General features: G+C 43.9%; 2 non-coding genes across 2 annotated transcripts; one reads left to right on the plus strand and one right to left on the minus strand.

Moving 5' to 3' along the window:
• The first annotated feature begins 6,684 nt into the window (after positions 1-6,684).
• trnas-gcu (transfer RNA serine (anticodon GCU)) lies at positions 6,685-6,766 on the plus strand. Its single transcript has one exon. It is a non-coding gene; the product is annotated as a tRNA-Ser (tRNA).
• A 4,013-nt stretch (positions 6,767-10,779) lies between these two features.
• On the minus strand, positions 10,780-10,861 carry trnas-aga (transfer RNA serine (anticodon AGA)). Its single transcript has one exon. It is a non-coding gene; the product is annotated as a tRNA-Ser (tRNA).
• Between the last annotated feature and the right edge of the window lie 13,156 nt (positions 10,862-24,017).

The raw sequence follows: 24,017 nt of genomic DNA on the forward strand, positions 1-24,017 counted from the left end.
TTAAGAGAAGGCACTATCTCTCTCTTGTTTAAGAAAGGAGCAAAGAATGACATAAAGAACTGGAGACCCCTCAGCCTGTTAGGCGTGGACACTAAGATCCTGTCCAAAGCCCTTTTCCTGCGCCTACAAAATGTAGTGGCCTCACTGGTAGGGAAAGAACAGACTTGTGGGATAGCAGGACGCCTGATGAGCGACAACCTGGCCTTGTTGAGGGATGTCTGTCTGTACTCAGAGGATCGCTCCCTCCCTCTGTGCATTTTAGGTGTAGACCTAGAAAAGGCCTTTGACCGCCTAAACCGGCAGTACTTAACATTGGTACTTGAGCACATGAATTTTTGCCCCATCATGAGAAAGTGGATTAACCTGCTGTACACAGGTAGCAACAGCAGAGTAATGGTTAATGGCAATAGATCACACCCCTTTGAAGTCTGTTCAGAGGTGAGGCAGGCCTGCCCATTATCCCCCTTGTTATTCGTTTTGGCTATGGAGCCCTTAGCCTGTGCCTTGCGCCAGGATCAGGCCATTAATGGGATACCAGTGCCTGGAAGTGGGGGAGGAGAGGTAAAGACATCTCTATACATGGATGACCCTGCTCCTCTCTGACAATGCCTCAATTAGCAGAGCTCTGCAGTGCTGTGATCGTTTCTCTTTGGCTTCATCCGCAAAAATTAACAAATCTAAGAGTGAGATTTTTTATCAGAACTGGAGGGAGCCAAAAGAAGGACATGATCTCAGGCTGCAAGAGAAGAGAATTAATTTACAGGTGCCATTCCCCGGCATTGTGGCCATTGTCGGTGCTCACACGCGATAAGATAAGGCGGAGGAGAGTGGGGCATGCCCAGCGGCAGACATTCAAGGAGGGGGCAGTGCGAGGTGAGGTGAGGTGAGGTGAGGTGCGACACCCCGGAGCCCCGACGCAGCTAATGCGGAGCACTTGTTGGACTGGCATCGAAAGGACGTGTGCGCACGGACGTGGTGATTCCACACATCCTGAATAAATCATGATATTGTTAGTTGCTGTAGCTAGACGTTCAAATGAGTTTCATGGCCAGATGGACTGTTTCCTCCAGCGGTATAGTATTGCAGTGAGACAGCACGATGCCTGCAAGACTGTCACGCTAAACGCCACAGATTGTGTTTGTGTTGGACAGTTGGACCCTACAGTTGGACCCTCGTCGACAACCTGAATAGCTTATTCAGAAGCAGTGCTGGACCGGGAACGAACCAGCTTCTTCCCAGGCACAAGAGTGACTTGTGAGGACTCGCGGTCACACTCTGTGCATAGAGACTTTCTACCAGCCAGCCGGACTGCTGGTAGATCCCCTCGGAGCAACGACTGCCCTGCGCGCCGCAGTCAGATTCCTCCGCCCGTCCTACTCCGAGCTGCACCTTGACTGGTTGGCCGGTAGCCAGAGGACGCCGGGACAACGCCCATTGGACAACCGCTGGAACAGAGGCTGCAACAGAGCCTGTCAGCTGGTTTGGTGTTCGTGCCGGGAAATTCCAAATCCATACACAGTGGATAAGTAAACCCCATGTTCTACATTGCGTCTCGAGAATTTAATTGTACCTCAACACAAGTTGTTATCAATTTAATTCATGAGTAATGTATTTACTTCCGAGTTTGGAGTAACAGTGGGTAATAACACTGATTAGCGATTTGGTAACCGAACGATATATATTGACATATATTCTCTGTTGTGTATCTCTTTGTGTTTGCATCTCTTCGGGATTATATACCTTGTATATTGATAACCCTCACAGTAAGGTCTGCCACTCGTATCCAGGCAGACTAGTATATGTTTGGTGCACAATTTATATTAATAAATGTATCTAGTGTATTGAACCCCTGTGTGTGCGTTGTTAGTTGTTCTGACGATTGATTTTCTAAAAGCCCCAACGAACAACCTTGTGATTACTGCTACAATTAATAATTGTCTCAGTAAACCCATCAAACCATTACATTTAATGGCGTCCCTGGGTGGGTGAGTTTAGAATGAAATGAGAATCAGTCGCACAGAATAACTGAAGTTCAGCACAGCACCGCGGCTTCTATACGCGAATACCGGGTGTGCTGATAACTGCGTAAAGAAATCCCCCTGTTTTCTAGCGTTTAGTGTAACGTGTGCTGATTGGAAATCCATCTGCTCGGGTGTCTAGATTCCATACTGTATTTTGGAAAAAGAAAAAAAAAAGTAATACTCTTAAAGTTTTTCTGACGTAATGACAATGGCTGCTAAAATGTCTGAAGTGGAGTCGCTTATAAGTACTATTTCTAGCGACGACAATCCTGGTTACTGGAGTGGTATGGAAAAGTTGAACTTTGATGATATTGAGAAGCTGCAAGTAGATTTAGTAGCTAAGGTAGCGAACCAGCTTAACACAGGAGTGTCTGTGAACGCAGTTCTGGTCCTATCGAGTTTCACCTTAAATCTAGCTAAACAGCTGGAACTGTCTTTGTCCGAGCTGACAAAGTTTCAAAAGCTTCAGGGAACGCTAGAAAGATATAAGGTGGAGCGAGTCGAGTTGTTGGATATAATCAGAGAAAAGAGAGTGAAAAATGAGGAAAGTGAAGACTGACTCAGGGAAGTTTTAGGTAAATTAGATGACTTGTCTGCTAGAGAAACTGCGGCTGAGGTAGCTAGGAGAGACCTGGAAGGGAGCTCGAAAGAAAAAGAAAAAGAAATTGAGAGTTTAAATGAGCTCAGCCAGGAAAGGCAAAAGGAGTCAGATGCTGCCGTACTGGAAGCAAAATAGACTAGATCCCACTTGCATGCCAGCCCACCTAGCAGCCCGGAGCGCTCACCCAGCGCGCCGGGAGGAGGTTTCTCCCGGCCAGGGTCTGTGGTCGGATCGGCATGGGGGAGATCGCCGAGTCCTGCGCGAAACGCAAGGGCGAGTCAGTTCAGGCATAGACCCCCTGCTCCTGATCACGGCCGTCTCCCTGCCCGCGGAGAAACCGTAAAAATTAACCTCCACTCCCTGAGGCAGTTAGCCAAAGATGTAGAAAGGTTTGACCCGTCAGTGTCAGGGAATAATGTGGAGACCTACATCGATGAGCTGAGATATACTTTGCAGTTTATGCCCGAAGCGTCCGAACAGGAAAAGGCTATGTAAGTAAGGAAAACTACCAGCCGAGCGATCCACGAGTGGATGTCTAGACAAGGACCGGAAGTCTGTAATAGCTTTGAGGAGCTGTGTCAGGCAATGATCGGAGAATTTTCGGCTTTTATCGATCCCATAGCTGCCGTGGCTGCTGTGCACCATATTAAGCACGAAAAAGCTGAAGCCCCTCGCGACTATTATCAGAGGCTTAGGCGCACTTATTTTGCAGGGCGGAATGAAGAGGGTTGCGAAGAGAACGTGAATTTCAAAGGTTTATTCATTGCTAATCTGCATCCCTCAGTCAGGAAAATGATTGTGATGCACACACAGCGATGAAAATGGCTGACATTAGAAGGTTGGCTCAAAAAGCCTGGGGAGCTGAAGTCTCTGCTTCCTCAGAGCGAAAACCTGCTAAAACGGCCGTGTTCGCCACTAAAGCCAGCAGGGTTGACGACTCGCCTCAGCTCGAGGCAGCTGAGGTTCCTGAGCTCGCTAAGCCCCGGCACAAAATAGGCAGGCAGGACCGCACTAAGCGTCAGAGCCGCCGTGAGCGCTACGGGGAAGGCAAGGGCTCAGGCAGAGTCTATCATAAGACTGGACGAAGGGAGTCGACTGCAGCCCGCCTGGCCAGGCTTGAACAAGCCCTGCCTGAGAGATCAGGACAGGGTAAACCTTCTGCACCGAATGCCAGAAGTGTGAATGAGCTTAGGGGGACCACGCCCCTTCTCACTGGAGGAGGCGGGGATCCGTCCCAAGCCCCTCCCTCAGTCTATCTGATTGGGTGGGAGGGTTCCTGCCTGGAAGAAGGCTGTGACTCTGAGTTGGGCGCTGACCCCGCCCCTGAAGTCAAAGAAAAGGCAGGCTTCCAACAATTCTTAGGGAATCTCAGCCAGAAAGGCAAAGCAAGGCGTATTTATATCAAGGTTTTTCTTGAAAACGTCTTAGATAGAGAAGCACTGATTGACACTGGGGCTGAAATTAGTTTGATGTCAGCCGATCTACTCAGCGAGCTCAAACGAGTAGCGAAAGGAAAAGGCATCAGACTTAAGGTAGAACCGTGTAAGATAGATATTTCCAGCTATACCCAGGATCATGCCAGGATCACACACCGAGTGTGGGTGGCACTTAGGTTCGGGCCAATGAACATGGTGCATCCTGTTTACATCTCTAGGTTAAAAAGAGAGCCACTACTCATTGGCCAAGACCTGCTTGACAGGCTGGAGCCTCTGGTGGACTGCCAGCGTGGAAAATTGTGGGCTCAGGTCAAAAACCCTAAGCCTGTTGCACAGCAAAAAGGGGGATTCAGTGGTTATGCTGTGATCACACAGTGCCCACTGAACACTATAGCTGAGTTGGAGGTTCCTCCTGGTTCCTCTGGACGAGAATAAATGTCTCTTCTTGCTTTCCAAAACTACAGGGAAGTCCTGCCCAGGCCAGCACTCCCACGGTCTCCCAACTACAGGAGCAGTGCTCCGAGCAGCTGCTTGACCCGCCAGGTAAAGCACACCCCCTTTTCATCCCTGAAGAAGAGTGGATCTCCCTGTCCGGTAATGAATGGGAGTCCTTTCTGTGCACCCTGGTACCTCAGGGGGTCCAGGACTACCACCCCATGGTGGTGGGAGGGGGTCCAGGTGGCAGAAGTGCAGGTTGATGATGTAATTCTTAGCCTCAGCTCTGAGAAGTCCATAATCAGTGAAGGTCTGTTCGAGGACCTGTCGCGAAGCTGTCAGGTGACCCTGGTGACGCAGTCACAGGTTCTGTGGTGGGCACCCCCACCTCATAGGTCCATTTGGAGCAAAGGAAGCTGTGTAGCTTCCATCTCCATCGGAAAAAGGAAGTTTGCTCACTACTTCCAGGTAGCACCTCAGCTGACCCATTCGGTCTGCATTGGTGCAGACCTATTGGTTCGACTGGGCGCCCAGCTGGACACAGTAAACAGTGTGCTGTGGAAACAGGTGGACCCAGATGCCCACTCTCTAAGCGGTGACCCCGAGAACATTCGGTCAGGTCAGACGATTCCTCAGGCCTGCCAGGTAGTAAACGAATCGGACCTGATCGTTCCTGCGTCAACAGCAGGGTTTCCGGTACGCCTTGTCCTAAAGAAGGGACAGAGAATGGACGCTGAGATGGTTTTCTTCCAACCATCAGCTCAGTTTATCAGACTGAACCTAGCAGTCTGTTGTACCCCCACACTGGAACGGAATGGCCGAGCCACCTGCCTGTTGGTGCAGAACATAGCAAAACAAGATGTCAAAATCCCTGCTCGCACTGACATGGGACTGGAATTGACAATAGTTTCTATGATTTCGAACTGGCCATCCCAGTACTGGGGCAGCTCCCTGGTCCCTTGGCTTCATAAAAGCGCCACTGTAATAAAGAAATTAAATCCAAAATCAAGAGGGCAGTTGCCTACTGAAATACAAGAAGTCATCAATTTTAACCTAGCAACACATTAAAGGCTGCATCTATACAAGTACGATTCTAGAAATGCTCACCAGATTACGTTTTAAGAAGGAACTGCGCCTCAGGTTCTGCCGAGATCTTAACTCGGATGGCAGGTTTCAGAGTCCGGAGTGCGGACTGATTGCGCACGGAGGGTCCATATACTGTGGATCCCTCAGTGATCTTCCGCGTATTCAAACCGCCAGCGTGTGACTCCCCTGTCCCCGTGACCTCATTGCTCTGCTCTCTCCTCTGTGCAGCCGAGCCCGATTCACGGTAAAGTGAAAAAAAATATGCCCTCAACGTGAGATTTACTCTGGAGCGAGGATAGATGTTACCTTTTTATCATTGAACAGGATGTATGTGATGTGGCGACTAGGTTCAATTTTGTATCCTCTTTAAAAGATTAAGGACTGGGGTGAGCGTGATTTACCACCCTTTCAGCTAAGAACCCGACGTGCGCACCGTTTAAGCTGCATAGACTCGGTCGTTTAACTCTTCTCCATTAGCAGGGTTAAGGTTAAAGAAAAAAAACATTGCTGACTTCTTTTTTTTTGCCAGCTGCTAGCGCTGATTAGCAAGGTTTGTATTTCATGTTTTGCAAGTTGCATCCATTTTAAGAAAAACAAGTCGTGTTAAAGACAGGAAATGAATACTTGCATTTAATTAAGTCTAGCCGTAGGCGGTTATCCACTGGGATTCAGACCCAGGGCCTCCTGTTTACTAGACAGGCGCTTTAACCAACTAAGCCACAGCGCCCCGGGAGTGCTGTCCTTTTGCAGCCACTTGGACACACCACTCAGACACATCTGCATTCGGTGTGTGCTCCGCCTGCTCGCTGAGCAAGTTGCCACCTTTACATACAATAGCAACATCGACACCAAGAGAAAGGATGACAAATGGCTTTTATCTGGAACTTTTCATGTCCAAGGAGCTCAATGTGCTTTCTGTGTACAACAGGGCCACTGAACTCCACGCTGGCCACTGAACCACAGCAGTGGCTTGCTGGCTTGACATCTCCCAAGGAAAATGTTGAAATCGCATGTGGAACAGGAAAATGACCCTCGAGTACGAGGGAAAAAAAAGAAAAAGATCATCTGGAGCGCGCCAACCCAGTTGGGACAGCCCAGTTTTGTTAACGAGGTGGCCGAGTGGTTAAGGCGATGGATTGCTAATCCATTGTGCTTTGCACGCATGGGTTCAAATCCCATCCTCGTTGGTTTCCATGTCTGTTTCCATTCTGTTTTTGATCCCTATTGCTCAATGCACAGTGAAAGCATTGCATACATGTGTCTGACAATGAGAAATGGGCCCCTGAGACAGTCATTTGCCTGTTTCACAAATGATCGTATTTTACTAGAGATTCTGTTTGGGATTCAGATGTGCATTCGGACAGCAATCCCTTTCAAGAAATGATACGTTCTGGATGAGGTCAAAGGTGCTGGAACACTGTATTTAGGATGTGTTTGCAGTTATTCTGTGTTTCTAGCTTCAACCCAGTGATATATATATATATGCTCACTGCTTTTTTGGTACATGCCCAGGGCAATAATCATTATGAGGATTTATTTCCATATGTGCTAGAGGTAGTGTTGTGAAATTCTTCAACACACTGGATCGCAGGTTTAAACCTGCACTCTTACTCCTTAAATACCAACAAATGCAGATATGTAGCAATCATATTGTAGCTGACACTCATTTGCCTGTTTCACAAATGATCATATTTTACTAGAGATTCTGTTTGGGATACGGATGTGCATTCTGACAACAATCTCTTTCAAAAAATGATTTTACCTTATCGCAGCTTTGCCCCTCTTGCCTCTTTGGAAAATATCTCCATCTTGTGGTCGTTGTTGGTAATGTCTAGACAATATCTCCATCTTGTGGTCGTTGTTGGTAATGTCTAGACAATATCTCCATCATGTGGTCGTTGTTGGTAATGTCTTCTTATGCCCTTTTTTTATTTCAATTCTTTATTAGTTGATTCTAGAATCTCTACAATAGAGCTGAAAATATCAGTTTTGTAGCAGACAATATGACATTAGTTATAGTCCAATTAAGACTTTATTACCCTGTTTGTAACATAACAAATTAAAATTGATTAAAACTAAGTTTGGAACACCAGGGAACATAAAAAATGATTTTTAGGAAAACCATGAGGTTCTCTGTGTCCGATGCCTGCAAGGGGAGAAAGCTAGAATCCTTTGCTTTTTCAAAATTTGAAAATAAACATCATATAACAACAGCTTTCATTCCTAGGAGTGAAAAATAACCATTTTTGAAGACATATTAGTTTCTAAAACACTACAATAAAGTTAAAAACATCCGTTTTATATTACTTTTAGTATTTTTAGTGAAATTAGTCATTTATTGCACTATTTTTAATATAATCTCTAATTAAAAGTGAATAAAATTAAGTTTGGAGCAACAAGGAACACAAAAAAAAAGATTTTAAGGAAAAAAATGATGTCTTCTGTGCCAGGTGCCTGCAAGGGGAGAAAGCTAGAATCCTACCCAGGCTCCTGGAGCTCTGTCCTGGCTAAAGGAGGGTGAATCCATCCCCTTCAAAGCTCCATGAAAAAATGATCATTTAAAATTTGAAAAAAAAAACATCATATAACAACAGTTTTCATTCATAGGAGTGAAAAACAACCATTTTTGAAGACATATTAGTTTCTAAAACACTACAATAAAGTTGAAAACATCCGTTTTATATTACATTAATTTTTGTGAAATTAGTCATTTATTGCACTATTTTTAATAAAATCTCTAATTAAAAGTGATTAAAATTAAGTTTGGAACAACAAGGAACACAAAAAAAAAGATTTTAAGGAAAAAAATATTGTCTTCTGTGCCAGGTGCCTGCAAGGGGAGAAAGCTAGAATCCTACGCAGGCTCCTGGAGCTCTGTCCTGGCTAAAGGAGGGTGAATCCATCCCCTTCAAAGCTCCATGAAAAAATGATATTTTTAAATTTGAAAAAAAAACATTATAGAACAACATCTCTTGGTCAACAGAGTGCAAAAATCCAACTTTGAAGAAAATCCATTGACTGATCCCCGAATCCTGAAGTTTCTTTGCATGATATCGGGCTTGCAACCACTTTCTAGAAAATTATGAAAAATGCCAAAAATGAAAAAAAAGTTATCAATTCTAGAGCCTAAGAGGAAAACAAGACAAATGTATATCTCCAAATCATTTTATGTGCTTCAGAAGAGCCCAGGAAAGTTTTTTGCATACATGAAACCACGCCCGTTTGCACGTAAGCAGACATGGTTGCACACACGCGTGCATGCGAAGTCATCCTGTTGAGCATTTGAAAAGCCGCACCACGCCGCACTTGAAATAGCTCTTACCTTAGTGGTAGACGCAGGAATCGCCTTTTTATTTACGCTCTTACCAACGCGATGGAAAGCAAAACAAAGCAAAGCAGAGCAAAACAAAACGAACAAATGAAAACCCTCACGTCCGCACTTGCATATAACGCCGTTACGTGCCCAAGCGGTATTGTACGTCATCCTAGCACTGCACCCCGGGGCGTACGGTATATGGGAACGAGCACACGCCATGAATCGTCTCGAATCAGTCTCTACAGCTGTAAGGTGCCTTGAAGCGTGCACCCCCAACATTCTTCTTTGCGCATCTGTGAAAGGTAAACTCTTGAGCAAACTCTGAACCAGCTCTAAGGAAACTAATCCGATTAGACGTTACTTTGACTCATCTTTTTACTCTCAGTGCTGGTTTGCTCAAACTCCAGCTAGGGTTAGTGTTAGCATTCCCACCCTACTTAGACACTTTGTTTACGCTCAGTGCTGGATTTTGGGAACTTCAGGACGAGTGGGAATTTTCTCCTATCTGTCAATTCTGTTTTGTTTTGGAGACTCTTGGCTGCCTATGTTGTACAGTGCAGCGTGAAGGAAACATTTTCCAAAACTGTGTCAGCTCAAAAGTTGTAAGAAAACCTCTCCAGCTGCTTTAACTCTCTTCATTTTTGTCATTTAATGTGACACTCGATGTATAACTGGAGCCTCACATATGCAAATGGTGAGGCTCCAGTTCGACACCACTTTACAGTATATGACAAAAGCATGGCAGACTGTGCCGGACCGGCAGATAACTTCCGCTTATTTTTACCATATTAAACATTGGAAATCCAACCACTTTCATTTGTGACACTTGATTTTGGCTCCACCTAAGACACTCTTAAATCTTCAAACACTTTTCTCTTCTCCCGCAACACTCTTGTCTGTCGGCACTATGTGGCAGTGTTGCATGACAACCCATCTCACCACGGAAAGGAACCTAACAGCTTTGGTAAGAAAGGAGAAAAGGACCTGGCCCGTACGATTAGGCGTTATTAGCACCACGCTCGAACCAACTGAGCTAACCGGCCTCACAACAGTGCTCCTCTCTGTGCTGCAAAAAATCGAACTCAGGGAATTTCTTTTGTCCTCCTTTGAATAGAAAGCCGTGTAATTCAGTGTACGGGCTTTCTCGTGCAGTTTCATGGTTCTTGTAACCCAAATCCTACACTGGCCTGAAGTGCCCCCCCATTTCACAGCATTTTTCAGCTGATTTAAAATGTACCTAAAGGAGAAGCATTATTGAAGACCATCAATTACCAAGAGCTTTTGTCAAAGGTTTTGGTGGTCATTTTGAATGACCACAGAGCGCTGTGACCTCGGTTTTACATCTCATCCAAAAGACAGCGCCCTTTTACAACACAGCATATCCGTCACTATACTGGGGCATTGGGACCCGCACAGACCTCAGGGTGAGCGCCCCCCCGCCGGCACCATTAACACCGCTTCCAGCTGGAAGCTTTGTTTTTCCCTGTAGCTCACCCTCATCCGGGTACTGACCTGGCTCACACCTGCTTAGCTTCAGTGGGTTTTCAGTTGCGAGTTGCAAGGGGATGCAAGTGATGGAGCCGCTCGCTGCAAAAGCCACTGCATTGGCCGGGAATCGAACCCGAGCCTCCAGCGGGGCAGGCAAGAATTCGACCACTGAACCACCAATGCTCAGTGCCTGGGCCTTCAAAAAAGACGCTTTTTTGGTGCTCTGTGCAAAAAGCGTCGACATCTGCTTCCAGCTGCAAAATGCCATTCGCAGACGCTGAAGAATTTATTTCCAAGGCAGCGGGTACAAGCGATTTGGCGTTTTAAAACCACCAGGAACAGCAAAGAGGCACGTTTCTTTGCTTGCGCCGGAACACAACGACAGGAGGTGGACAACGTAGTCGGCAGGATTCGAACCTGCGCGGGGAGACCCCAATTGATTTCTAGTCCATCGCCTTAACCACTCGGCCACGACTACAGCAAGCCCCGCCGCGGCTGCGTTTTTGATACAATCTTACCTGGATCGCGAGGCGCCGGCGGAAGCCTATTTCAAAGTCGTTCTCCGTTTCAAAAAAACATTTCCAAAATACAAGCCTTGCAGACAGACACGCCTCAGAGGACTTAAGGGTGGCTTCATGTCGGAATGATAAAGTCTCCCCGTCCGGACATGAAAATGCCACTTTGTTACACACAAAAAAAGAATCAACAACAGAGAAATGCCCACAAGCATTTGAAAAGCCGCACCACGTCGCACTTGAAATAGCTCTTACATTAGTGGTAGACGCAGGAATCGCCTTTTTATTTACGCTCTTACCAACGCGATGGAAAGCAAAACAAAGCAAAGCAGAGCAAAACAAAACGAACAAACGAAAACCCTCACGTCCCGCACTTGCATATAACGCCGTTACGTGCCCAAGCGGTATTGTACGTCATCTTAGCACTGCACCCCGGGGCGTACGGTATATGGGAACGAGCACACGCCACGAATCATCTCGAATCGCTCCCTATAGCTGTAAGGCGCCTTGAAGCGTGCACCCCCAACATTCTTCTTTGCGCATCTGTGAAAGGTACACTCTTGAGCAAACTCTGAACCAGCTCTAAGGAAACTAATCCGATTAAACGTTACTTTGACTCATCCTTTAAGGGACCCTTGTTAATTGGAGAAATCAATGATTTCTAATGAATTCTGTATGCGTTAAAAGTCAGCTATACACAGTATAGCTGCTCATGATGTTTCCCGAGCCGAAACACAGTGCGTTTTTCCAAGCCATCTGACAAAGCCCGCCCACTGAAAACTGCAGCAGATCGTGTAAAGACGTTCAACTTTGTAACTACTGCACGCACAGGAAGCAGAATAAATTCCTCTTTTCAAACTGTCAAAGGTTTGCTTTGCGAACCCTGCAGGACATCGCACAATCTCTTTTGAACGGGGACAAACGATTTCTTATGGGGCGCAGTAAGTACAGACGTTTAAAAAGCTCCACTCATGCCGACGATGCAGCATGAAGGAGCGCAACCTAACGTTTGACAGACAAAAGCCGGGCGCCGCTACGAGCAATATGAAATCAAACTGACAGCACAGGGCGTTTCCCGCTGACTCAAAAGTGATCTCGACAGACGCTGTTCTCTGCATAAAGCCGAAAGAGCTAAAGAGCGTTTCTGTTGAGACGTAACAAGTTCGTTTCTTTCTACCATGATGTCACCACGACAAAATCTGTCTTTAAACACCTTGCTCTCGCTTTCGCTTTCGCCGATTGTATTGCAAGTCCGCGGAAGCTGGTGTAGTGTGCTCTCACGAGGCACCAGTTCTGTAGAGTTTGGGCATTTACGGGGACAATTATTAATTGTAGCCAAAAATTATTTTTGTGTAAGTCACAAAAATAATTATTTTAATGGCTTTAGAATCCAACTATGCGATATAACTCAAACAACGCACACACACAGGTACTAATACACGAGGATACATTTATTAATACATAGAATATGCATGTAAACCTAACAGATCTTATCGAGAGGGTTATCAGAATACAAAAGGTATATATTCATTCAGTTACAAAGAGTTACATATATCAAGAGGACATACGTTCAGTATATCATTCATCTAGACCGTTTCATAATTGAACTTGATTACAACTTCTACATTAGATACTCAAAACAAGTACATAACTCTTAGGAATTAAACTGATATCAACTGGTTGGGATAACAATGGAATTCTCGAGCTGTAATGCAGTGAAGTTGAATACTCATCCAATCTCTCGGGATTCAGATCTCCTGTGGGCACAAAGGAACAGTTGCAGGCTGTTGCTATCCAATCCGCACTCTCTGGCTAGGTGCCAGGCTGTGCTGTGCTGCTTGCGACGGTGCGCTGCTGATGCTCACTGACCGGCTAGTTAGTGTTGGCTTTAACTAGCAAAGTTTGTGCACAGGAGAAAAGATGACTGTGGGTCCCAGCAGGTCAGGAAGAGGACCGATTCGTTCCTGATGAAGCGCTTGTTCTGAATAGTGATTCAGCTGTCCACAGTTCTGACCTGTTCATGAGGTTTGCTGCTGATGCTAACCTCGGGTGGATCCTCTGGTTACTCGTGGCAACCTCCGCTCTCGACTTTTAGAACAGAGGAAAGTACTGGCACTCAGACGCACTGGCCGTTCCGTGGTTGTCCGGGCTGAGTCTCAGGATGGTCAAGAGGCGCGCTGTGAGAATGTCCTGCCCTTGGGAGCCTTCTGCTCCTGGGCCGTCCTGCCATGGATTTGTCTTGCACCCCTGGAATTCTCCTTAGAATTCTCCTACTGGAATAGTCCTACTAGTTCTCCTTCTCCAGGCTCTCTGTTGCCTGTTTTTACCTGGAGGAACTTCAGCTTGTCATTGGCTGAAAGTTTAATGGGCATCAGAGTCCCACATGGGTTACATGGCCCTACCAATCCCTGACTGGTTGATCAAGGTGAGATATGAGTCACTTACTCCTGACACCTAGGAATGCAATCCAGATGTCCATCTGGCACTCCCTAGACAGATAGGCGCCAATGGATGACCATTGATCATGATAGCCAGGCTCAGCTAAGTGCATCCCCATTTGGGAGCTGTCCCTTATCAAAAGAAAACATCTTTAAATCAGCCTGCATGAATAGTTTCTCTGTGGTGCAGCCACAGAGATGAAGAGAGAGATGGGGCCTCATTTGGGAAAGCACAGCAACACTTAATTCTGTCTTATTAACAAGCATTGCCTCTACATATCCCCCCTTTTTGAAGGTCACGAGGTCCTGAGGCGTTGTTGCCTTCAAAACAAAACAGAGTTAAGTGATGTCCCTTGTCATTAGAACATTAACCTTAAATGTCCACATTACTCCTCGAGAATTCATACCGGAACCAGCATTGGGAACAAACAGGATGAATAACATCTGGAGTATGTATAAACAAGGTAGGAGACATCATCTCAGTCTAGGCATTACAAATCAGGAAGTTCACTGTCAGTATCTGATACCTCTGTAGGCAGATATTTGTGGAAGAGGTAACTTCCTTTCTTTTGAAATGCTACCTTTGACTCATTCGTGCTACCCGGAGTACATCTTGATGTAAGAGTACAGCATTCAGAGTACATTGTCAGTCATGATCCAGCTTCCCAGCACCAGTGTTACAATAACACCGGTTCCTGTTCCCAGCCCCCCTGATGAACCATGACACCTGTGTTGGGCACCTGCCAGGGTGGTTTGGAGGTTTGTTCCATTAAAGCAAACTAACTACCTGTACATCTTCAGGGCTTACTGTTTCTTGGATTTCTATCCAATTCAATAGTGTGGCACCTGAAGGCATCCACGACCTCAAGTTTGGTCTTATGTTGTCTGGTTGCAGACCGTACAGTGTTAAGTTACCATGCTGTACTATGGCCTCCTTGGGAACTTGCAGGAAACTGTTGGTTAGGTAGCTGCATTGTGGTAGCTGTATCATGCCTGTCACAAGTTATAGTGACAGTTAAATGTGGTGTGCTGACCAGCCATTTACTTCCCATCTGCTCTTCATGGGGTTCATTAACCTCCCTCTGCTCGTTAGTAGCTTTACACCCTTCATTGGTGGATCAGTTAGACACAGCCAATGGATAGCTTTGGTAGCCATACCCATCTCAAGATTTGGAACCGAATTCAATCTTGGATTGCCTTCTGGGTGAGCTATGAGCAATGGGTTTAATGTCACATACTCCTCTACTGAGAAGAGTGAAATCAAGTGGGTTAGGATTTGTGCTATGGCTAGACTGGCTACAGTGGCACTAAGCTCCCTTAACAGGTCTTGTGTCAACATTCTGGCCTGTTGCACACAAGCATAAACCCACTGTATAACACCAACAATCATGTCCACTAGGTGGGGGATAAGATTCAACCCTGTTGCATAGGAAGTTGCCTGTAGGGTTTTCCCTAAGCTTTCCAACTTTTGCTGCTGTTGATACAGTCTGTCACTACCCTCTGGCACCTCTGACACCTGCCTTCTTGGGGCAGTCAGGGTGAGAGTGCCAGTAGCACACAAACCTACCAGAAATAGCAAACACACAACAGTGGCGGCAGCAATCAGTCCTCCCAAAAGTCTTTTCGGGTGGCTGATCCCAGTCATCTCCTTCTGAGTGACTGTCCCCTTTCTAAGCTGGCGCAGCATGTACATGGTCTCTTTCTCAGTATGCCATGTGGCATCTTGGGCACCAACATCCTGGAAATCTGAGGAGATCTGACGCAGCTGCTGATGCTGCTCCTCCATTTCCAGGACATCTGCTTTTTCGATTTGTTCATGCCTGTGCTCTAGGAACCCTGCAGGGGGTGGTGCAGCGGTGGAGCATGCCTGACCCTTGGCTTAGTGGTTATCTGGAGCACCTGAGGGATCTGGGATTGTTACTCCATTCTCACTGTTCAGGTCCACCCTGCACACTTCCTGATTGAGGAATCCCTCTATCGGCATGTTTACAATCGTTCGCTGGACGTGGGTGTAGGACACCTGCTCGCTCCCCCCTTCCCTCTCTAGGGGTTCAGGGAGCTGCCCCAGCACTGGGATAGCTAGTTCACTGTCTTCGAACTCACCATCACCCACCAGGCCCATGTCAGTGCAGGCGGGGATTCTGACACCCCCCTTTTCCATGTTCTGCACTAACAGTCGGGTGGCTTGCCCATCCAGCTCCAGTCTGGCTGAACCACTGTTGGTCAGACTCAGACTGACAAACTGAGCTGGTGGCTGTAAGAAAACCGGCTTGGCTTTCATTCCCTGTCCCTTCTGGGGGACTGGGTGTATTGGCAACCCTGCCGTTGAGGCAGGAACAATCAGGTCAATCTCACTCAATACCTGGTAGTTGTGAGAAATAATGTTACCTGACTGCAGGTTCCCTGGGTCACAGCAGAGGGAATCTCTGTGAATCTCTCTCAAATTCCTCAAATTATCATATTCCCGCCCCTTATGCAAAACCAAATCCTCCTCCCATCCCAGTTTATCCTCGTTATTATAAACAAAATCCACCTAAATTTTCAACATAAAGCATTACACAAAATCAATACCTCAACACGCCATACTCAACAACGATAATTCACCAACAGCCAGAACATGTAACTCCACATTCTCAAATAGACCTCATTTCTATAGCCCCACCCCTTATGCAAAACCAACATCCCTCCCCTGTTCTCTCTATCCGCTGGCGTTTGTAATCGTTTTTATTTTCAAATAAATTTTAGCAAAGTCATGTATTTTAAAAATATTAAGATTTCTATATTTATGTCTTTATTTTGTGGTTTCATTAGTAACAAAGGCTAAACTTTCTTGGAAAAATGTATTTTATGTAAACCATGTTTGCTATTAATTCATTTATGGCTAGAATATGTTCATAGTCTTCCAATGAAAGGAGGGTTCCTTTCGCCATAGTCAGGTTGACATTAGAAGCTGGCCACGCCCGGACTGTTACACCAAAGCATTAGCATGTTAAAGCGATTTCATTGAGGAGTCTAGCTTTCTTAACTAGTAAGTACTGTACTTCCTTGGTTTTTGAGGGGGGGAGGTGTCTTTTGCTGGAAATCTCGCCCCCTTCTACTTTGAAAATACTTGTGAAACCGGTTTAATTCGCCACAGCCAGAACTCCCGCAGAGAGGGGGGTTGTATGCAGCGTATCGGTATACAGTAGATGGGAAAGCCAGAGCCGACCGCTACGCCGCCCACGTGTTATGCTCTTCGTTTATGTCTAAACCGGAACACATCATTATATCTCATTTTGTAGTTCTTAAAAAAAAAATCGTTTGCCCAGTCAAACAGTATTGTTGTTATTGTTTTTAACCTGTAAAGTGCTTTGAGGAGCCACCTTTAAAGGCGCCATATACAATAAAGTTCATTATTATTACTATTGTTAATTTGCTGGACAGAGAGGTGAACATTATTACACAGAAGACAAAGATAGCGATTTACGTTGCATTGTGCATTGTGCTGCTGTAATACAGTTTTAAATAATTAAAAGTCTAAACAGTATCAGCTTTATTTATGGGTTTTAAATAACGGCGATTTAAACGCGATTTAAATCAATATAAATGTTTATATTGTAACGCATAGGTGACTATTCATTGTTATTAAAATGACTTAAATTCGATCATGTTGTGATTAGAAATATACATTTGTTTGGTGCGAGTGAAGTTTTATTTAATCTCTGAGCCATATTGATTCTTATGGAAGCCAATTTCCGCCAGGGAGTAAAAAAAAAAAAACACACTATGGTATTCTCTCCGATGCAGTGCAGTTAAAAACATATCTCTGATGCTGTTCCTAAATGAATATCGTTTATGACCATCAGACGCTTTATGCTCCTTTTCTTTTTAACAGTAGATTGAACAGGGAGAGGCATTTCATGATGTACTTTTAACTGATGAAACAACAGTGTCTCTGGAACAGTTTTCAACCACGTTGTTTTATAAAAAGGGGAGATATGTGAACAAGCAAAACCCAAAACAAACATGTACACCATACGTACGCGTACGCGTACGCGTACGCGTTACTGAAGCTAAAAGCTTAGCCTTTTCACTAATGTAACCACTAAATAAAGACATATAGAAATCCCTACATTACAGACTGTATATGGCTAGTATTGGTAGTTTAAAGAAAAAATACAGACCAGTATTCCACTTTCTCCCTAAACATTCTGACCATGTTACTCTTTACTGTTACTGACCATATTAAGTTTAAGTGCCTGTGGGCACTTTTCCTGTCCGTGGGAGGTGGACCGTCTTTCATTAGAAGGTTAGTCTGTTCTACTCTGAGAATGTAGCGGGGGTGGAAAGTGCCCGCGGTCATTTAATTAGTATTAAAATTCGCACTGATTCCCTTGCGAAGATACGGACATAGGAATATTTGTGTGTGGTCAAAAAAATGGCATAAAAACAACAAAGTGAAGGCTGTGAAAACATTCACAATGTACTTTATACACAAAGCAAGTGTTCTCATAACTTTAGGAGGTTTCGTGAAAATGCTACAGGCGTGCCAAAATCGTTTTTTTTAAATTCAAGGTGACTTTACCGCTGTTTTCATTTTCAGATTGTGAATCAAAAAAGGCATTTAATTAAACGCACGATTGCGATTTTAATCAATTACTGTATTGATTGAAAGATACATTCTGTACAGATACAGTACAGTCACATTCTCCTGTCGTCCAGTGGTGTAAAACGAATTAGCAGGTGCTTGAGATAACATCCCACTGAGTGGAATGTTCTCATTTGTTCTCAAGTGTAAAAAGAGGTGATAATTCTTAATAATTCTGTGTCGCATTAACTAACCTCTTCAGTTTATTCCGCCAGACAGTACATTATTATAATTATATCATTATTAAGTTGTTTAGATACGCAATTCCATATTATATTCCCTGTTAATCAAATTCTAAAAGTATGCATTTGTTAGATAACAAGCGAATTCACAGAAAAGGTTAAATACTATCACTTTTCACAAAGTATATAATCCTAATATGGTCAGAAGGAGCACGTAAAAATGTTTCCCAAATAACAACATGTAAGACTTTGATGCTTAAAATGTTTAGGGAGAAATGGAATACTGGTGTGTATTTTTTCTTTAAACTACCAAGACCAGCAATATACAGTACAGTTTACATACATTAATATGTTTATATTCCTAAATTAAAATCGTTTATGAGCATGTGAAAGGCATGGTGAATCGGAGATTCTCAAGAATTACATTGTATGATTAGAAATGAATGCGTGATCGGATCAACTAAATGCTGTGGTGTTACTTTTTGTCAATGAAAAAATAAACTATTTTCGTTTACAAAGACGGTTACAAAGAATGTGGACCAGGGTAATACTTTGAGCTTACAGCTTGTCCAAGGTCATTCATTATTAATACTCTTAGTAATATCTTCAGTAAAGACTTTGATGCATAAAATATTCCTGCATAATTAAAATATTTATGATAAAGGTGGTAGGTTGTGTACTTTTGTCCAACAGAACAATCTTGCTTTTATAAAATATACCGCCTTTTTAATGTTTAATGATTAACATGCTGTAATACACTGTTTAAATTTAAAGTCTAAAGAGTATACACCTTAAATTCTTAATTGAATAAAGATTGTCCCTCAGCAGTGATCAGGATTCAAAACCGACGTTTTCTGCTGACAGCTCAAATGCTGTACAGGAGAGGTTAACCTTTATTAGCTCCACCTGGCGATTTTACAAGGTGATTCCGGATACTATTAACATAATCTAATTTGCGTCCGGTATGATGCGGTATACTGCGACACGCCCACCGTGTTATACCGCAGCGTACCCCGCTTGTTTTGAATGGCTGCATATGTATATAGACTCTATATATACATTTGGTGCATGCCACAATTTTGGATGGTGGTGGAGGAATAGGGATTTTCTCAACACAGCAGGGACTCCAGTTAAGAATGCTGGGTTTATCTCTGAACTGTTAGAAGCTTTGCAGCTACTGACTGAAGTAGCTGTGGTAATGTGTAAATCACATAATAAAGAAATGTTTCCAGTAACTCGAGGGAACAACTTTGCAGATGCAACTGTCAGGTGAGCAATACTTGTAGAACAGTAGTCTGAGACCTCTGTGAAGCAGAGAAATGGACATGGTTAGAAAAGATTGTGGGGCTGCATGATGATGGGGTGTGGAGCTGACAGCACACCAGACGCCCTGCATGCCCTCACAGCCTAATGCCCTTTATAGCCCGACAAATGCACTCTGTTGGACACCCAGGTGGGAGTCAAATGGTGTGCCGGTTACCCAAAACTGGGTGAGAACCGGGTTTGAAGCCGTAACCACTTATGTGGTATCTGGATGTAATGTTTATCAAAGGAACTCAACTACAGTTCAGGTGCGGGTGCAACAGCTCAAAAGGCCTGCTACTGAGGAACCTTTCAAACCTGGGAAATTGAAAATTGTAAAGGGAAACCTGGGCTCTTATAATCTGTTTTCCTGGTGGGTTGCTGCCACTGCCTCTGTGTCTACCAAACACTTGATAACAGAGATAAGCCCTCGGTGGGCACTGCCCTGCCCCTTGTATTATGATCAAGGAACACACTTCACAGGGAAGGTGTGTCAGGCTGTGGCTGCATTGTTCGGAGTGAGATGGACTGAGATCACCCTCAGTCTGCTGGAACAGTGGAATGAAGGAACAGATCTCTGAAAGATCGACTAGACATCAGACTGAAGGAACGCCATGGGATGCGGGCTGGATCAAACAGAACTGTGTAACAGCCTGTTTGATATCATCACGGGCCAATCAATGAAACTTCCTGGAGGGATGAATTTAGCTGGAGGAATGGATTGTTGAATTTGCTAATTCTCTATTGTAGTATTGTAGGTTGCTAGGACTTAGCAAAGCACATCTATGATGAAGAAAAATATATATCATAATTATAATCCAGATGATTGGGGCATTGGTACATGGCTACAGTCTGTGCTAGGAACATGGAGAGGGTCTCTGGTTCAATACATATTTGTGGGTCTGGTATTATTCGTTATGATCATATCGTTAATATCCTGTTTGAAAAACATGTGGACTAAAGCTGCTGCTTCTGTGCTAATTGTACACCCTGAAGGGATCATGAAGGTCAAAAAATGATTTCATGGGAAAGGTTCTCTTATCTAGTGGCAGAACCTGATGGGTAGAACAATATAGCTTTAAGGGGGGTTACCCTTGGGAGTGATTCCCCTAGATGCAAATGATTATTGTGGTTTGTTTGCTCATAATAAGATGTTTTGCAGGAACGGAACAAAGAGAAATTTTACAACTTCAGCTAGAATTGTTCTGCAAAACGTCACAGCTGAGGCAGGGGAACAATGTGTAGATTTTTCTAAGAGTTATTACCCAGTTGTTGACCAATCTGTTGACCAATGTTGACCAAAAAAGCCTAAGATTATACTGGGCTCCAGCCCACAGGGATTTACCTGTGCTGTAAGAACTAATGAGTGAATAAGGAGACTGGATTCTGGTGAAAGACTTCAGGAAAAAGAAATGGTGTTCACTCAGGTGGAGGGGGCTGTACCAGGTGCTGCTGACCACTGCCACTGCTGTGAAGGTCACAGAAATGGTGCCCTGGATTCATGCTTCCCACTGTAAAAAGGTCACAAACGAACTGAGCAAAGCGCAGGAGTGATGTCTCCACAAGGACAGATGGGGATAACCTGCGTGGGACTGATGTGCACAGCCTTTTTCCTTTTTATGTAGAAGCCTGTCACCACCCCAAAAGAGGAAGAATCTAAACACGAAGCCTCTTTGTATACAAACTGGCTGAATGAAACTGATAATGAGGGGGATATGAGTAATTTGTGGTATAAATTTATAAATCATACTGTAAAGTTAAAGAAATTTAATGCATCTTGTTATATATGTGCTTTAATGCCTCATTCTACAGCCTCACCCATGCGACTTTTTATGAAATGTACTCTTTTATTAATATCACGTTAGAAGGCTTAGACGCTATCAAACAAGAATTAAGGGGAGTTAGATTAATGGTACTTCAGAACAGGTTCGTGCTGGACCTTCAAAATGCAGCATCTGGAGGAGTCTATGCTTTAGTAGGAGACTCCTGTTGTACATATATTCCAGCTAATGACGATGATTACGGAAATATTACGCTCGCTATTCAGCATTTGAAAGAACTAAAAGACAAGGTGAATAAAGAGAGAGGCATAAAAGATACACTGGCTTTTCTCTCCTGGTTAGAATCACTGTTTGGGCCAGGGGGAATGTTTTTCTTTTAAGTTACTAACACCGATTATAGGGGCTGTGATACTTGTCTTCCTGTTTTTATGTTGCTGTATGACATGTATTATTCCAATGCTTCGAAATATGGAAATATGGTACCTAGGGGGATAAACTGTTCATCCTTCCAGTCTGGAGAATTGGCAGCTGTCTGACGTCAGTAAGTGATCCTTAAAAAATTAATAGTTCCATGACAGTGTGCATCACCAGAAAATCAATTTCAATGCATTAAAACTCTTGTTATCCTTCTGATCATTGAAGTGTCATTGCCCCAGCACTGTATACTCTTACTTTTGACGCCTGTCTGAAGTTGGATCCATTTCTAAGAATGGTGACTCACATATCCTCATGCTCAACTTTGGCTCAACCACACAAACTATGAAGTTAATCATCTGCTTTTGCTCCAAGATTTGTGTTACTAGGCTCTCTCCTGGGGATCCTCGTGTTCAAACATTGCCCTTATTGTGGATGATCCATGACAGAATTCAGGGAATTCAGAATTCTGATACCTCAGCTCAGATTCTGACTGGGCAGACTGTCATTGCCTGGTGTGAATGTGTGCATATCTGTTTTTGTGCATGTTCTGTGGCCTGTTGTACAGTACATCACAAATGAAAGGGAAATGGAAAACTAAAATAAGACTCAAGTGTTTTATCTTTCATTAACAGTGTTTCATTAGTATCTATGCTAGATCCTGTCATCCACTGCTTACCACGACAGGCTCTAGCACGGGATAGCAGCTAATACATTTAACAATCTCACTGCACAATGTTGTATATTCAAGGGCTGATCTTCTGTACTTTTTCTTTCACTTTTCATTTCCTGGAAACTCAGTCCTGCCAGGAATAATCTGAGAACATAATCAATCTGAGTGAAATTCTAAGCAGAGGAAGATTGTTTTACAGAGTCAACAAGGTCTAATTCAAGGTCATCAGCACTAACAAGATTCTCTCTGGAGACAGGCGATAAGAAAATTGAAAGTGTGTATTGTTACACAACAGCAGAGACTATGAGTTATGCTATCATGAGAGTGGTGATGGATTTTTTTCATTGCTTAGTTTTGCAGGTTCTGTACATTTGAACATTCAAAGTGACTAAAGTAAAGGAGTTTTCCCTTTTTACCACATAATTCCCAAAGATCAACACTAATAGAAAGCCTAATTCTAGCCAAGATTCAATTACTGTCTCTCAGGCATCCCAGCAGTGGATTTCATGACTTCAGACAGCCATCTTTATCAGTGGAGAACTCAATGCTCTGAGGTTTACTGGCAGAGTCTCACACTGGGTAATATGTTGGTAAATAATGTCCTATGGAATTCTACTATTGATAAATTCTACTATGGAACTGCGATGTGTCCTGAAAAAATCTTCTATGATAGTGGTACAGTCCATCACACCCCACCTACAGCCTTTAAAAGAGAAAAAAAAACTGACAACAACAAAGTAAGTCTGGTGTAATCAACTAGGTCTTGCAAACATACTTAACCTCTTCCAGCTACCAACATTACAAATGCTGTTTACACATTAGATGGTTATTTTTTGGCTTCTGATATTATGGTGGAAAAAGAGCCCTGGAATCTTTGTAGAAGGACAAAAGACGGAAAGAACAGGCAGTGTAACCATGGCGAAGAGAAGGGAAATATTGGAGAGAGCTTTTTTCATACACTTTTTATCATTGTTTTTCCAGCCCAACAATGATCAACAAATATGGGCAGGCGTCCTGTGCCAAATCCAATCTACCTTTCTTCCAAGCATACAGGAATGTCAGTGAATTAAATATTGACATATGAAAATACCCAAAAATATGCAATCACACATATGCAGTTTGAGCAAACATAAGACAATACCCAAGTACCACAAACTACCAGGCATCATAAGCAGTTCAGGTGGGGAGCTGTGTCAGCATGCGTAGGCTGCAAAGGAACAAGTAATAGGTCTATTCCATGCTTAAAAGAGAAGAAAGAAAACACAACATTTCAGCCGTGGAGCCCTCACACCTGAAGAAGGCTCCACGGCCGAAACGTTGTGTTTTCTTTCTTCTCTTTTCATCTAGTGTCATTAGCCAGTTCCTGTCAAAATAAAATAGAAAAGGATAACATTCTAGAGAGAGTTTGAAATACCAAGGTACAATTTAAACCATATTTCTTCCACTACAACCACAATATTTTGGAGAGATCGCTGAGCCTAACTGTTCTGGCATGTCCGTTAGCCTCCGTCCTGCTTCAGCAATGAATGCAACGGGGCACATTCTGAGGGAGATGCGGTCAATCAGGTTGCAGGAAAACCATGCTATGCTTTTTTTTGAGATCCTGAAAAGGACAGAGGGGCCATGTATATGTGTGCAGCTGGATATGTTATTGCAGGTGGCGTAGCAAATTCTGCTGAAGCCCCACTGCCTGGTGTGGACG

Source organism: Lepisosteus oculatus, unplaced genomic scaffold (assembly GCF_040954835.1).
Source record: "Lepisosteus oculatus isolate fLepOcu1 unplaced genomic scaffold, fLepOcu1.hap2 HAP2_SCAFFOLD_45, whole genome shotgun sequence".
NCBI lineage: Eukaryota > Metazoa > Chordata > Actinopteri > Semionotiformes > Lepisosteidae > Lepisosteus > Lepisosteus oculatus.